Source organism: Musca vetustissima, unplaced genomic scaffold, assembly GCF_032173495.1.
Source record: "Musca vetustissima isolate MV318-11 ecotype Yass unplaced genomic scaffold, APGP_CSIRO_Mvet_v1 utg15766, whole genome shotgun sequence".
NCBI lineage: Eukaryota > Metazoa > Arthropoda > Insecta > Diptera > Muscidae > Musca > Musca vetustissima.
In genome coordinates this window covers 11963-24947 of record NW_026886781.1, presented here as the reverse complement: position 1 = coordinate 24947, position 12985 = coordinate 11963, and the positions used below count along the sequence as shown (strand labels likewise).

Below are 12985 nucleotides of genomic sequence, written 5' to 3'. Positions count from 1 at the left end.
CTTATTAAAAAATTTTAGATTCTTGCAAACAAAAATTAAGAGAGAATGAACTAGGTGACTATGAATTACATATAGCGTCGTATGAATGGGTTTATTCGTGTACCCGCTTTACTTTTTTTGTTCTATGAGTTCGTAAAATCGAGTCGATTTTGCACCGCAAGTATAAACGCGCCTAATTTACTTTCTTTTGTTTCTGGATTTTTACGCAAATTTCAGCAAATTGACAACATAAGAAAATAGTGTATACTTTCATTTTCAGGCATACCCATGGTAGAAAAATACAGGTAGATGCATCAACGCTTAGAAGCATTGATATGTCAAAAATTTTGAAATTTATTTTCAAATAAAAATATATTTTTATATGTTTTCTTATACGACGTCATTCGGGGGTTATTATAATATGCCTTTTTCGACAATTTTTACAAATTTTAATAATTTTTCATTTAACATTTTCAATTCCAAAATTGGTTTGACAGTTCATTGTCTCAGCAGCTGCGTCGATGCGTCTACCTATATTCTTCTACCATGGGCATACCAAATACTTTAAATCATAAATGAAATGAAATCGTTTGGTATGCAAATATAATAGTCCATTTATATTGAAGTTCTTTATCAGGACTTAGCGCATTATCGGGTTTTATTTTCTTAATTTGATCAAAATCAGCCAGATTTGCCATACAAAATGAATCTTTACTTATTTTAAAACCGGCACAAATCCTCAAATGCAACACTGTTTTTTAAACATAAATCTGAACACTTCCAAAAAATCAAAAAGTAAAACTTCATATGAGTCAACGTTATATTTTGCATTTTGAGTTATCACAAAGAAAATACTAATTATGCAGTAATAGTACGTTAACACTAACTGGGTCAAGGTTAAACTTGTCAAATCATTTGCATACACGTCAAATAAACCGACATGAAGAAAGTTAAACTGAAAAACCTCATGTGAAAAAATAAGCAAAATAAAGGAAATAAAGTAGCAATGATTCCTACAGAAATCAAGTTTGACTGAAATTGCTTTTTTTAAATATTAAATACAAATAATGCGTATTCAAATGTTGAGATATGCTCTGTCTTAAAACTAGAGGGTAGTAGACCCTATTGTAGACCTATTTTTGCCGATAACATAAAGAAAAAAATGTTATTTTCAGATTCTGGAACATATCAAAAATTTAAGGATTTCTTGCTTAAACATCATAAACGTTTATCTAAATTCTGCGATATTTGTACGGGATTTTTTAAAATCTAGTGGAGATTTTATTCCGTATAACTGAGCTATAAATCCTAAAAAAGATCCAAAGTTTGGTTTTGTCTTCGGCAAAAAAATACAACACTGTTGACACTTTTGCATGCAGTGTTGTAAAACCTTTAGCATATTTTGATGTCATAAGTGACAACAGTGTTGTATTTCCACGTCGTGGTCGGAACGTAACGGAAGAATGTGATAACTTGTTATTGTAGTAAACATTTGTGGGTTTTTGCACATTCTAGTACATAGCAATTGCAAGTCCAAATCTACATTAGTTTATCGGTGAGAGAGTTTATAGTACGTTTACAACTGACTGGGTTAAGCCACTGAATTAAGGTTTAAAAAATAAACCCAAATTGGGTTGGTTAACCTCTGTCTCCATCCAATTGACAATTGGAATAAAAAAACTTGTTTGAGTTATTAGACTAATTTTCACAAATTTTCCACAGTCGCACTTTGGTTGGCTTTCGCTTTGTTTTTTATGATTAAATTAGTCCGAAGCTTATTCCGTAATATTTAAACGACTACACTCAATATGTATATTTCATAAATTTCATGTGATTTTTCTATGATTATTGCAAAAACAAAATAAAACTAGTAAGCAAAGGCTACAGTCGGGCGGGGCCGACCGTATAATACCCTACAACACTATAATAAGCCATACAGTTTATATAGGAATGATACTCGAACGCATTCTTCAAGATAGAGTGATAAATAATTTTTCGTGTAGTATGGCTTTAATCTATTTTTTTATATCCAATTTAAAAATTGATGTTGGACTCAAATGCTGCTCGTTTCGAATCATCCTATATCTAGAAAATGGCAAAAGTAAAACATTATTGTTTTTTTAACCGAAACCATGTGGACATGCTCATTTTCGTGGCATTTAACCCATATTTACCCCCTCTGTATCTCCAAATATAGACTCTTCTACATGATTTGCTTTTCTTTCAACTAAATCTGTATAAAAATGCCAGAAGTTCGTCTTTTGTATATTTGTAATTCCGCCTGGAAGTTATTTTCAGGATTTCGGTAAAATGAAAATGTTCGTATTTTTCGCACAAAAATAGTCGTCCATTCTACCCGCTGTCCTGAACTCTAACCTGATGCGATATTTCGTGTTCTTTGGTCTCTTATTGTGCCCTTTTTAACGGCTGCAAAATCAGAAAGATTTTTAGTTGCTGGCCCATTTCAGCCACTAAATATATTGCGGAAATCTTCAATAACAATAGGCCTAACATTTTTGAGCCTAACCCTACCCTCGTGAAAATTTTCGTGAAGATCGGACAATAATTGCAATCTGTATATTATAATCCCAACCTGTGTTGTAAGGTAAAAAAAAATATTAGAAAATGTATACTTCAATATTGTAAGTCAAAATGAGAAAATCACATGCGATAAAATATGAAAAAAAATAAAAAATATCACAAAATATTACAAAATGCATATTATCGTCATTATTGACATCTTTTTATGCGAAACAAAAAAAACATTCTGAATTGACAAGATTTGTCAAAATCTGTCCAGCCATTCTTGAGATATAAGCGCTCAAACTAACATCCATTTCCATTTTATATATAAATTCTACATATTTCGCTATATATACCTGATATCATTACTATCAACATCTATGTTACGGTCAGAATTGACCTTCTCGTTTATTTGTGATTTTGCCGGGACTAAAAATATTCGCGGTTTATTGAAAAATTTGATTTTTTCAACACAAAATTCGGGGTCAATTTCACCCGCTAAATATTATCCGATGTCCACCAAAATTAAAAGATTTCTGGCCAATGCTAAGCTCTAGCCCCATGCTAAATTTCGCTTGGTCTATAATTGCGACCTGTATAGCCACTTCAAAATCAGACATTTTTTCAGTATTTGGTCCATTTCAACCCCTAAACATGTGGCGATCATCTCCAAAAACAGTAGGCTTCTATTCTGACCCTAACCTCACCTTCGTGCAAAATTTCGTGAGGATCGGACCATAATTGCGACCTGTAGCGTGAATAAAAATTAACATGGACAGACGGACGGACGGACGGACATACATAGCTAGATCGACTCAGCTCGGCGAGCTAGGAAGATCCATATAACCCATAGTGTTGTAGGGTATAAATATGCAGCATTCTGTTACAGATTTTATGTTTTCTTTGTCAGAATTGAAATAATTTTCCATTAATTTGCCAACGTTCGTGTTAGGATGTTTATGCGTTAAAGAAAACATGCAGGCAGTCCAAAGTTGTCACTTCCAGTAATAGTGAAAGGCGTCAAATATTGTAGAAAATTGGTTGAAACTCGGCAACCCTACCGGAGTAAACATACATTTTTTTGCAAATAAAATGAATATATATAATGTTTGCAGGCTAAACATTAAAAAAATTTTTTTTTTTTTTAGAATGAGAAATAGTTAAAATACCATAGGAGCATAAAAAGTACATTTGTATATTTTGTGTCCCCAAAGAGATCATGTCCCCAAAGAGTTCACAGCATATAAAAAAATTTGGGGACTGTCCCCAACATGGCCAACTGTCCTCAAAGAGGTCAAATCCTCCAAAAACTGTCCCCAAACAATGCGGCAGACATATATATATATATATATATATATATGTCAAAAAGCAAGTACTTACTTTGTGGTCCACCAGAATTTTTCGAAACAAAAATGATCAAGATTTGAGGTTATAACACTTTCAATGTATGAGCATGCTGTGTACCAGACTTTTTCCAAAAAAATTCAACTTCAGTGTATGAGTGTGTCCGTCCACCGGACTCTATGAAAGCAAACAGGTAAAAAAGCGTTCGGCCGGGCCGAACTTAACGCTTCATCATAGTATAGTATGGAGGGTATATTAATTTTGTTTTTCCGTTTTGTAACGCATCGAAATAATCATTTCCGACCCTATAAAGTATATATATATTTTGATCAGCGTAAAATTCTATGACGATATAGCCATGTCCGTCTGCCTGTCCGTCTATTGTAATCACTCTAGCGTCTAAATGAATTGAGATAGATCGCTAATATTTCAGCAATTATGGATATAGGTCCGCCAATTCTCGGTATTTTCGGGTATATGGTAACAAATCTCCCCACCAAAAAATATTAATATTTGCCCCCTTTTTGGGGTAGTCCCCATATAACCCCCTTTTTATACCCTCCACCATAGTATGGAGGGTATATTAATTTTGTCATTCCGTTTGTAACTCATCGAAATATTCATTTCCCACCCAGCAAAGTATATATATTCTTGATCAGTGTAGAAGTCTAAGACGATCTAGCCATGTCCGTCCGTTGTAATCACGAAGGCAGGTCAAGTTCGAAGATGGGATATATCGGTCCACGTTTAAGCATAGCTCCCATATAAAGGTACCCCCCAATTTTCGGTATTTTGCGGTTTTTGAGCGCGAGTTACATCCCCATCTCTGGATGTATAGTAATCTAATAATAAATAAAAAATTGTCATGGATAAATCTTGTTTAGAAGATAATCTAATAATAAGTAAACATTGTCATGGATAAAGCGAAATACATGTTCAGAGACAATCATTCAATGCAACGTAAGCATAAATGTTTCGCTTCATTGAATGCAAGTATCTATCATTTTTATTTCTATATTTTAAAATTTTAGTCTTAAGACAAACTCTCAAATAAACAAAACTCTAAAGAAAAACCGTATATTTTTAATCCACGTTGCTGGTGCATTCGGGCTACCCAATTCCGAAGAATTGGATAGAAAAAAAACCTCCGTTTTAAGGCATTGTAAAGTTCGGCTAAGTTATTTTGCAAAGAAAATATATATAAAACAAGTTATAAAAAGAAAAAAATAGTGAAAAAATTTAAAAAAAATTAATAAATCAACAAATATATGTTAACAAAGACAAACATACGTTTACGGTTCACAACAGCAAATATAAGTTTACGGTCAGTACTAAAAACTAAGTGACTGTAAAAATATTAAACAAAATCATTAAAGAACTAAGGAGGTATAATAAAAAATAAAATAAATAAACATTTCAACACATATACTCATGAAATAGAACATGAAATAGCCACTAAAACTGACAGACCCATATATTCCAATATATCCAGGTATCCAAAAGTCCACGAAGAGGAAATTGAACGTCAAATCAGCGATATGTTGAAACAGGGAATAATTAAGGAAAGTTCCTCCCCATATAACAGCCCACTTTGGATTGTTCCCAAAAAGGAAGATTGTCGTGGAAACAAAAAGTGGCGCATAGTTATCGATTATAGGAACATGAATGATAACACCACCGCTGACAAATATATTAGATAAAGTGGGTACAACTCAGTACTTCTCTACTATCGATTTGGCTAAAGGTTTCCATCAGATTATGGTAAAGCCTGAACATAGAAAAAAGACTGAATTTTCAACTCCATTTGGCCATTATGAATTCATAAGAATGCCATTAAGGCTAAAGCATGCCCCGGCTACTTTCCAAAGATTAATGAATTCAGTATTAAGAAAATATATTAACCGAATATGTGTCGTATATTTGGACGAAATACTGGTATTTAGTGCTTCTCTACAATAACATATAGATAGTATGAAAAAGATATTTTCGGCCCTTGAAGAACCCGGTCTTAAAATCCAAGTTGATAAATATAAATTCTTAGCAAAAGAAACTTCTTATTTAGGACACATTTTGACTCCCGAAGGATTTAAACCAAATAAGGAGAAAGTGAGTGTAATTACAAATTTAAGATTATCCACAAACCAAAAGCAAATTAAATCGTTTTTAGGTATGACAGGGTATTATAGAAAATTCATAAGGAACACATATTGCATTTCCAATCATTTATTACCTTAAGAATGACAGACGAGGTGGCACAAGTGATCCAAATTATATATTAGCCTTTGATAAATTAAAGCAAATTATTATGGAACATCCTATTTTAAGGTATCCGGACTTCGAGAAAAGATTTAAGCTTACTACTGATGCTAGTAACTTTGTGTTGGGCGCAGTCCCCTCTCAAGATGGACACCCGATTAGTTTTGCTTCAAGAACATTAAATGAACACGAACGAAATTACTCAGCCATTGAAAAAACTTCTTGCGCTAGTATGGTGTAAAGTACTTTAGACCGAGAATTTGATTTACACACTGACCATCAACCACTTAAGTGGCTACAGATGAAGAATTATTCAAGAGATTTTAATTCTAGACTCCAAGATAGATTACATAAAAGGTAAAGAAATCAAATAGCCGATTTTTTAAGTCGAATTGATGCAGATAATAATGAGATTAAAAATATTGAAGATATTCAGAATGATTCGGTTGCAGCAACCATACATTCACAACATGAAGATCATAATGACCATTTTCCCATTTTAAATACAGTCGTCAATCGATTTAAAACCCGAATTATATTAATAGAAAGGAAAGAGAAAGAATCAGATCTAATTTTTGGGAATACTAGAATATTTATAGATAGAGCTGATCTTGACAGTAGTAATGTTCACAACATTTAAAAAAATATTTATAAAAGAATAGGTAAGATAGGAATTTATTTCTTCTTGCCCGACCCTGTATATAATCGTTTACAAATAGAATTAATACACCTATATTCTCAATACAATAACATAAATTTTGTACGTTGTGTCTAGTTTGCAAAGGATATCTATTCGGAAGATGAAGTTCTAAAACAAATATCTTTATTCCATGTTCGAGAGTCCGGACATGCTGGTCTTATTCCGAATTATGAGGGTATTAAGCACAAGATTTTTGTGTCTAGTTTGCAAAGGATATCTATTCGGAAGATGAAGTTCTAAAACAAATATCTTTATTCCATGTTCGAGAGTCCGGACATGCTGGTCTTATTCCGAATTATGAGGGTATTAAGCACAAGATTTTTTTTCAAATTTAAGATTGTTAGTGCAAAAAGTAGTAAACAACTGTGAAATCTGTGCATCGGGGAAATATGACAGAAATCCAATAAAGAAAAAAAATAGTTTGCCGAAATACCATTAGAGATTAATGAAATAATTCATGTTGATACATATGTAAACTCAAAACAATCATTTATAATATTTCTGGATAAATTTTCTAAGTTGGCTTTCATTTCGAAGACCGTAATAGCCTTACTCTAGTAGAAAAAATGAGACTATATATTTCAATTAATGGAAAAATGAAAAACTTATAGGGGATAATGAATTTAATAACCTGAAAGGAATTTTGTAGACTAGAAGGTATTAATATTCATTTTGCAAAGCCTAGCAGCCACACCGGAAATTCCGATGTAGAGAGATTAAAGAACACCTTACAAGGCAAAATTCAAATAACAAAAATCAACACCATTACAGAAAAAATTAGAACTCCTAATATAGTAGAACTCCCAATAAAGGAACAAATATCCAAAGCTATAGAATTATATAATAAAACATATCATTCAACAATAAAAGAAACACCTCATAATGTTCACTATGGCGGTGTAGAAAAGACGCTAATTGTAGAACGTCTAGAGGAACAGAAGTACAAAATTGCAAAATTAAATGAGCACAGCCAGAATTACGAAGATACTAGAGGGGGGTTTTATAACAAATTATAAAAATGTTCGTCATAAAGAACAACCTACATACAGAAAACAACCACTTCAAAATGTACATGAGACTAATATAAAACGACCTTTTAAATTCTCAGCTCCTAATAATGGTACTATTACTGATGTTGCTAATACTGTCGATTAAAGTTTCTCTATTTATCAGTCAGATCAGTAAAAACAATGGAATTGTTGAAATAAAAACTGGAAACGTATAAATCGTAAACGAAACATGAACATTGATACATATAATAAAAATAAAGGAGGTAGAACACATAATAATTAACATAAGTATAAATATAGAATGTTTAGATTTACATCGTAATAACAAATTGACATTATTATATCAAAATTTAAAGCATTACTACCAACAACAAGATACAAGAGGTTTAATAAATTTAGGATGACAAGAATATGCAGGATATATTTGATCCATTATCGACCAAGATTCTTACAATTCTATCTAATACTCATCAATTATTCTTCTTCGTTCGAAGAACAGAAAGTGGTAAATGATTCATTGTTAAACAAAATATTCTATTTGGACTAACTATCTAATCGAAAAACTTTAGAATATAAAATTTACCAATTACAAGATAATATAAAAATAAATAACTACAAGATCCACGAAAATATGCTTACGTACTTAATGTCTCCACATCGTATTTTTCCACCGAATTGGCTGTGGTTAAGTATTTTGAGTTCTTAATAGGTTCCAAGTATCTCCATAAAAAATCATGAATATAGGTCCATTTTTTCGGATAGCCCCCATATAAGGGTACCCCCAATTTTCGGTATTTTGGGGTTCTTGAGCACGTTTTTCTACCGAATTCGCTGCAATTGGTATTTTGAAGTAGTATATGGTAAAAAATCTCCCCACCAAAACCCCCATATAACCCCTTTTTATACCCTTGTTCTGGTAGCCCCCATATAACGGTATCTTCTAATTTTCTATATTTTGGGGGTTTTGATCGTATTTTTCCACCGAATTGGCTATAATTTAGTATTTCGAGTTCTTAATTGGTACCAAATGTCTCCACATAAAATTATAAACATAGGTCAATTTTTTTGGATAACCGTATAAGGGTACCCCCCAAATTTTCGGTATTTTGGGGTTCTTGATTGCGTTTTTCAACCGAATACGCTGAAATTTGGTACATTGGGTTCTTAATATGTTCCATATCTCTCGACAGCCCCCATATGAAGAGTGTATATTATTTTTGTAATTCCGTTTGTAACCCATCGAAATATTTATTTCCCACCCTATAAAGAGGGTATATTATTTTTGTATTTCCGTTTGTAACTCATCGAAATATTTATTTCCCACCCTATAAAGAATATATATTCTTGATCAGGGTAAAATTCTAAGACGATCTAGCCATGTCCGTCCGTGTGTTGTAATCACGCTATCTTCTTAAAGAATTGAGATAGGCTGCTGAAATTTTGCATAGGTTTGTCTTTTGTCTGCAGGCAGGTCAAGTTCTATGATGGGATATATCGGTCCAGGTTTAGGCATGGCTCCCATATAACGGTACCCCCAACTTTGGGTATTTTGCAGTTCTTGAGCGCGTTTTTCAACAGAATTCGCTGAATTTTGTTGCTTTCGCCTTTATTGGGTACTTAATGTCTCCACAAAAAATTATGAATATAAGGTTACCCCTAATTTGCGGTATTTTGGGGTTCTTGGACTCGTTTTTCTACCGAATTTGCTGCAATTTGGTATTTTGTAGTCGTATATGGTAACAAATCTCCCCACCAAAAATATTAATATTTGCCCCCTTTTTGGGGTAGTCCCCATATAACCCCTTTTTATACCCTCCACCATAGTATGGAGGGTATATTAAATTTGTCATTCTATTTGTAACTCATCGAAATATTCATTTCGCACCCTATAAAGTGTATATATTCTTGATCAGGGTAAAATTCTAAGACGATCTAGTCAAGTCCGTCTGTCCGTCCGTCTGTTGTAATCACGCTATCTTCTGAAGGAATTGAGATAGGGTGCTGAAATTTTGCATAGGTTTGTCTTTTGTCTGCCAGAAGGTCGAAGATGGGATATATCGGTCCCCGTTTAGGCATAGCTCCCATATAACGGTATCCCCCAATGTTCGGTATTTTGGGGTCCTTGAGTGCGTTTTTCAACCGAATTCGCTGAAATTTGGTACATTGGTTTTCCACCGAATTGGTTGTAATTTTGTATTTTGAGTTCTTAATAGGTTCCAAATCCCTCCACAAATAATTATGAATATGGGCCCATTTTTTCGGGTAGCCCCCATATAAGGGTACTCCCCAATTTTCCGTATTTTCGGGTTCGCTGAAATTTGGTACATTAGGTTCTTATTGGGTACCAAATGTCTCCACAGAAAATTATAAATATAGGTGCATTTATTCTGGTTGCCCCCACATAAAGGTTCTTCCGAATTTTCAGTATTTTAGGGGTTTTTATCGTATTTTTTCACCGAATTGGCTGTAATTTTGTATTTCGAGTTCTTAATAGGTTCCAAATCTCTCCACAAAAAATTATGAATATGGGCCCATTTTTTCGGGTAGCCCCCATATAAGGGTACCCCCAATATTCGGCATTTTAAGGTTCTTGAGAGCGTTTTTCAACCGAATTTGCTGCAATTTGGTATTTTGTAGTCGTATATAGTAACAAATCTCCCTACCAAAAATTATTAATCTTCGCCCTTTTTGGGGTAGTCCCCATATAACCCTTTTTATACCCTCCACCATAGTACGGAGGGTATATTAATTTTGTCATTCCGTTTGTAACTCATCGAAATATTCATTTCCGACCCTATAAAGTATATATATTCTTGATCAGGGTAAAATTCTAAGACGATCCAGCCATGTCCGTCCGTCTGTCCGTCCGTCTGTTGTAATCACGCTATCTTCCGAAGAAATTTACATAGGGTGCTGAAATTTTGCATAGGGTTGTCTTTTGTCTGCAGGCAGGTCAAGTTCGAAGATGGGATATATCGGTCCACGATTAGGCATAACTCCCATATAAGGGTTCCCCCAATTTTCGGTATTTTGGCGTTGTTGACCGTGTTTTTCAACCGAAGTCGCTGAAATTAACTGCATTGGGTTTATATTGGGTACTAAATGTCTCCACAAAAAAATATGAGTATAGGTCCACTTTTTCTAGTAGCCCCGATATAACGGCACCTTCTAACTTTCAGAATTTTGGGGGTTTTGATCGTATTTTTACATCGAATTGTCCGTAATTTAGTATTTTGAGTTCTTAATAGGTACCAAATTTCTCCACAAAAAATTATGAATATAGGTAAATTTTTTCGGATAGCCCCCATATAAGGGTACCCTCAGTATATCTATGATGGAGGGTATCCAAGGTTCGGTCCGGCCGAACTGAACGCATTTTTACTTGTTTATATTAAAATAGTTATCTGATCTATTCCGCGTTCTGATCTTGGTTTTAACCATTTCATCATGCGGATGAGATAAAACATTAGAACGTAACGTTCGATAATGAACTATAGCCGCAGTTAGGCCTAGCCCCTGTGTGAAGGTTCCAGAAGAAGTGGACCGATATTCCCCATCTTCGAATTTGAACTAAGTTTGGAAGCGCTCTCACGCGTTTTCAGTTTCAGACTCTGTTTGCTAACATCACGTATGTCGCTCTTTTTATTGCGTTCCTATTTCAGTACATTTCGTGATGCTGTGTGAATAAACATGTTCTGCCAAACCACGATGAAATACATGTTATACTTCCCAGAAAAAAAAATTACGTAACATATACAAGAACCCAAAATTAAAGAATCTAAATACCTACCAACCACTACATTTGATAAAAAATTACATACGATAGTTATTAACATTTCATCGGCCGTAACAACAAGAGTGATACCCGTCTATAGTTCAACAATTGGGGTAGCAGACCTACGTATATACCTAAAATCTGTAAGTGCCTTCATTTTAATTCATTTATTTTGTGAACATTGATGTGTAATTTGAGGGAATATGCTAAGAATCGCTAATCATATTAAATTTTATTGGGAAAAAGATATAAACAGCGATTGGTACGTTTACTTCATAGACCTGTTATTAACATCAATATTCCCCTCGCCGATCGTATGCAATATTACGTAAAGAAATAATTCTTTATATTTGTATAATTTCTTCGATATTTTTATGCTGAGACGCTGTTAAGACAAAAACAACGTGTTCTATAATCCTATGCTTCAAACAGAGTTATAACATTAATGTTCCATTTTCTGCAATAATCATCACAACAGTGATCGACTCTGCACCACAAACACCTTTTAAATGTTTGTTCTATAAAGAGTGCCAGATTATTGCAAGAGACAACAAATTACAGCATTTGTTATTTCCTGTGTTGCTGAATCGTCTGTCATTTAATACATGTCTTGTGGATCTTACATTCCCGATCTCTTATACATTGTATGGTGAGTTTGCATATTCATTGAGAGGTCAGCTAAAGTAAAGCTTGACTGTTATTCTCTTGTCTCTGATACTGATAACACACGATCCCTTTCTACTCTTTGGCTGATGTTGTAGATGTTTATGTCTTCGCTAGCTGGTATAATTCAACTTGCCTGCCCTCTTTTTACATCATGTTATTGCTCTTACTTGTTTCTCACGCTGAGTCCATTGACCTACTTTCATACTGAGAGCCAGTTGGTCAATGTTTAATGAACTCTTGATGATCATATTAGATTAAAACATACACCTCGCCGACAGTTTGGTAGAATTTGAAGCTACTCTTAACGCCAATTAGCTTCCTATGACCACCCGCTGTCTCGCTGAGACACATATCGAGGATGTAAAATCTACATCGTCGCGACTGAAGATGTCTTATGAGCAATGCTTAGCTGATTTAGCAAATGAGGTGGAAGAGGACGAAGATGAATCCGAAGAAAGGAAAGCCAATGAGGAAAAATATAATAATTCATATTCTGCTTATTGTCGATGTATGTCAAAATTGAAAGAAGTTTTCGAGACTCGAGTTCAAATAGCTCGAGTTCAATAGCTCGAGTTCAAATAGCTCTAACCAATTCGGGATTTACATCCGCATGGAACAACCTATGTTTTCGATTCGAAAGCAAACGAGTGCTCATAAATCTTCAGCTCAATGATTTATTTGCTCTTCCTACTATCCAACTTGAAACATTAGATTCGATAAAGAAACTACAGA

The 12985-nt window shown here is 33.9% G+C and overlaps 1 long non-coding RNA gene across 1 annotated transcript; it reads right to left on the bottom strand.

The window, feature by feature from the left end:
- Positions 1 to 332: 332 nt before the first annotated feature.
- On the bottom strand, positions 333 to 3617 carry LOC133334263 (uncharacterized). The gene is made up of 2 exons (XR_009754487.1): positions 3390 to 3617; positions 333 to 1818 (listed from the first exon to the last, which is right to left on the bottom strand). It is a non-coding gene; the product is annotated as an uncharacterized LOC133334263 (long non-coding RNA).
- Between the last annotated feature and the right edge of the window lie 9368 nt (positions 3618 to 12985).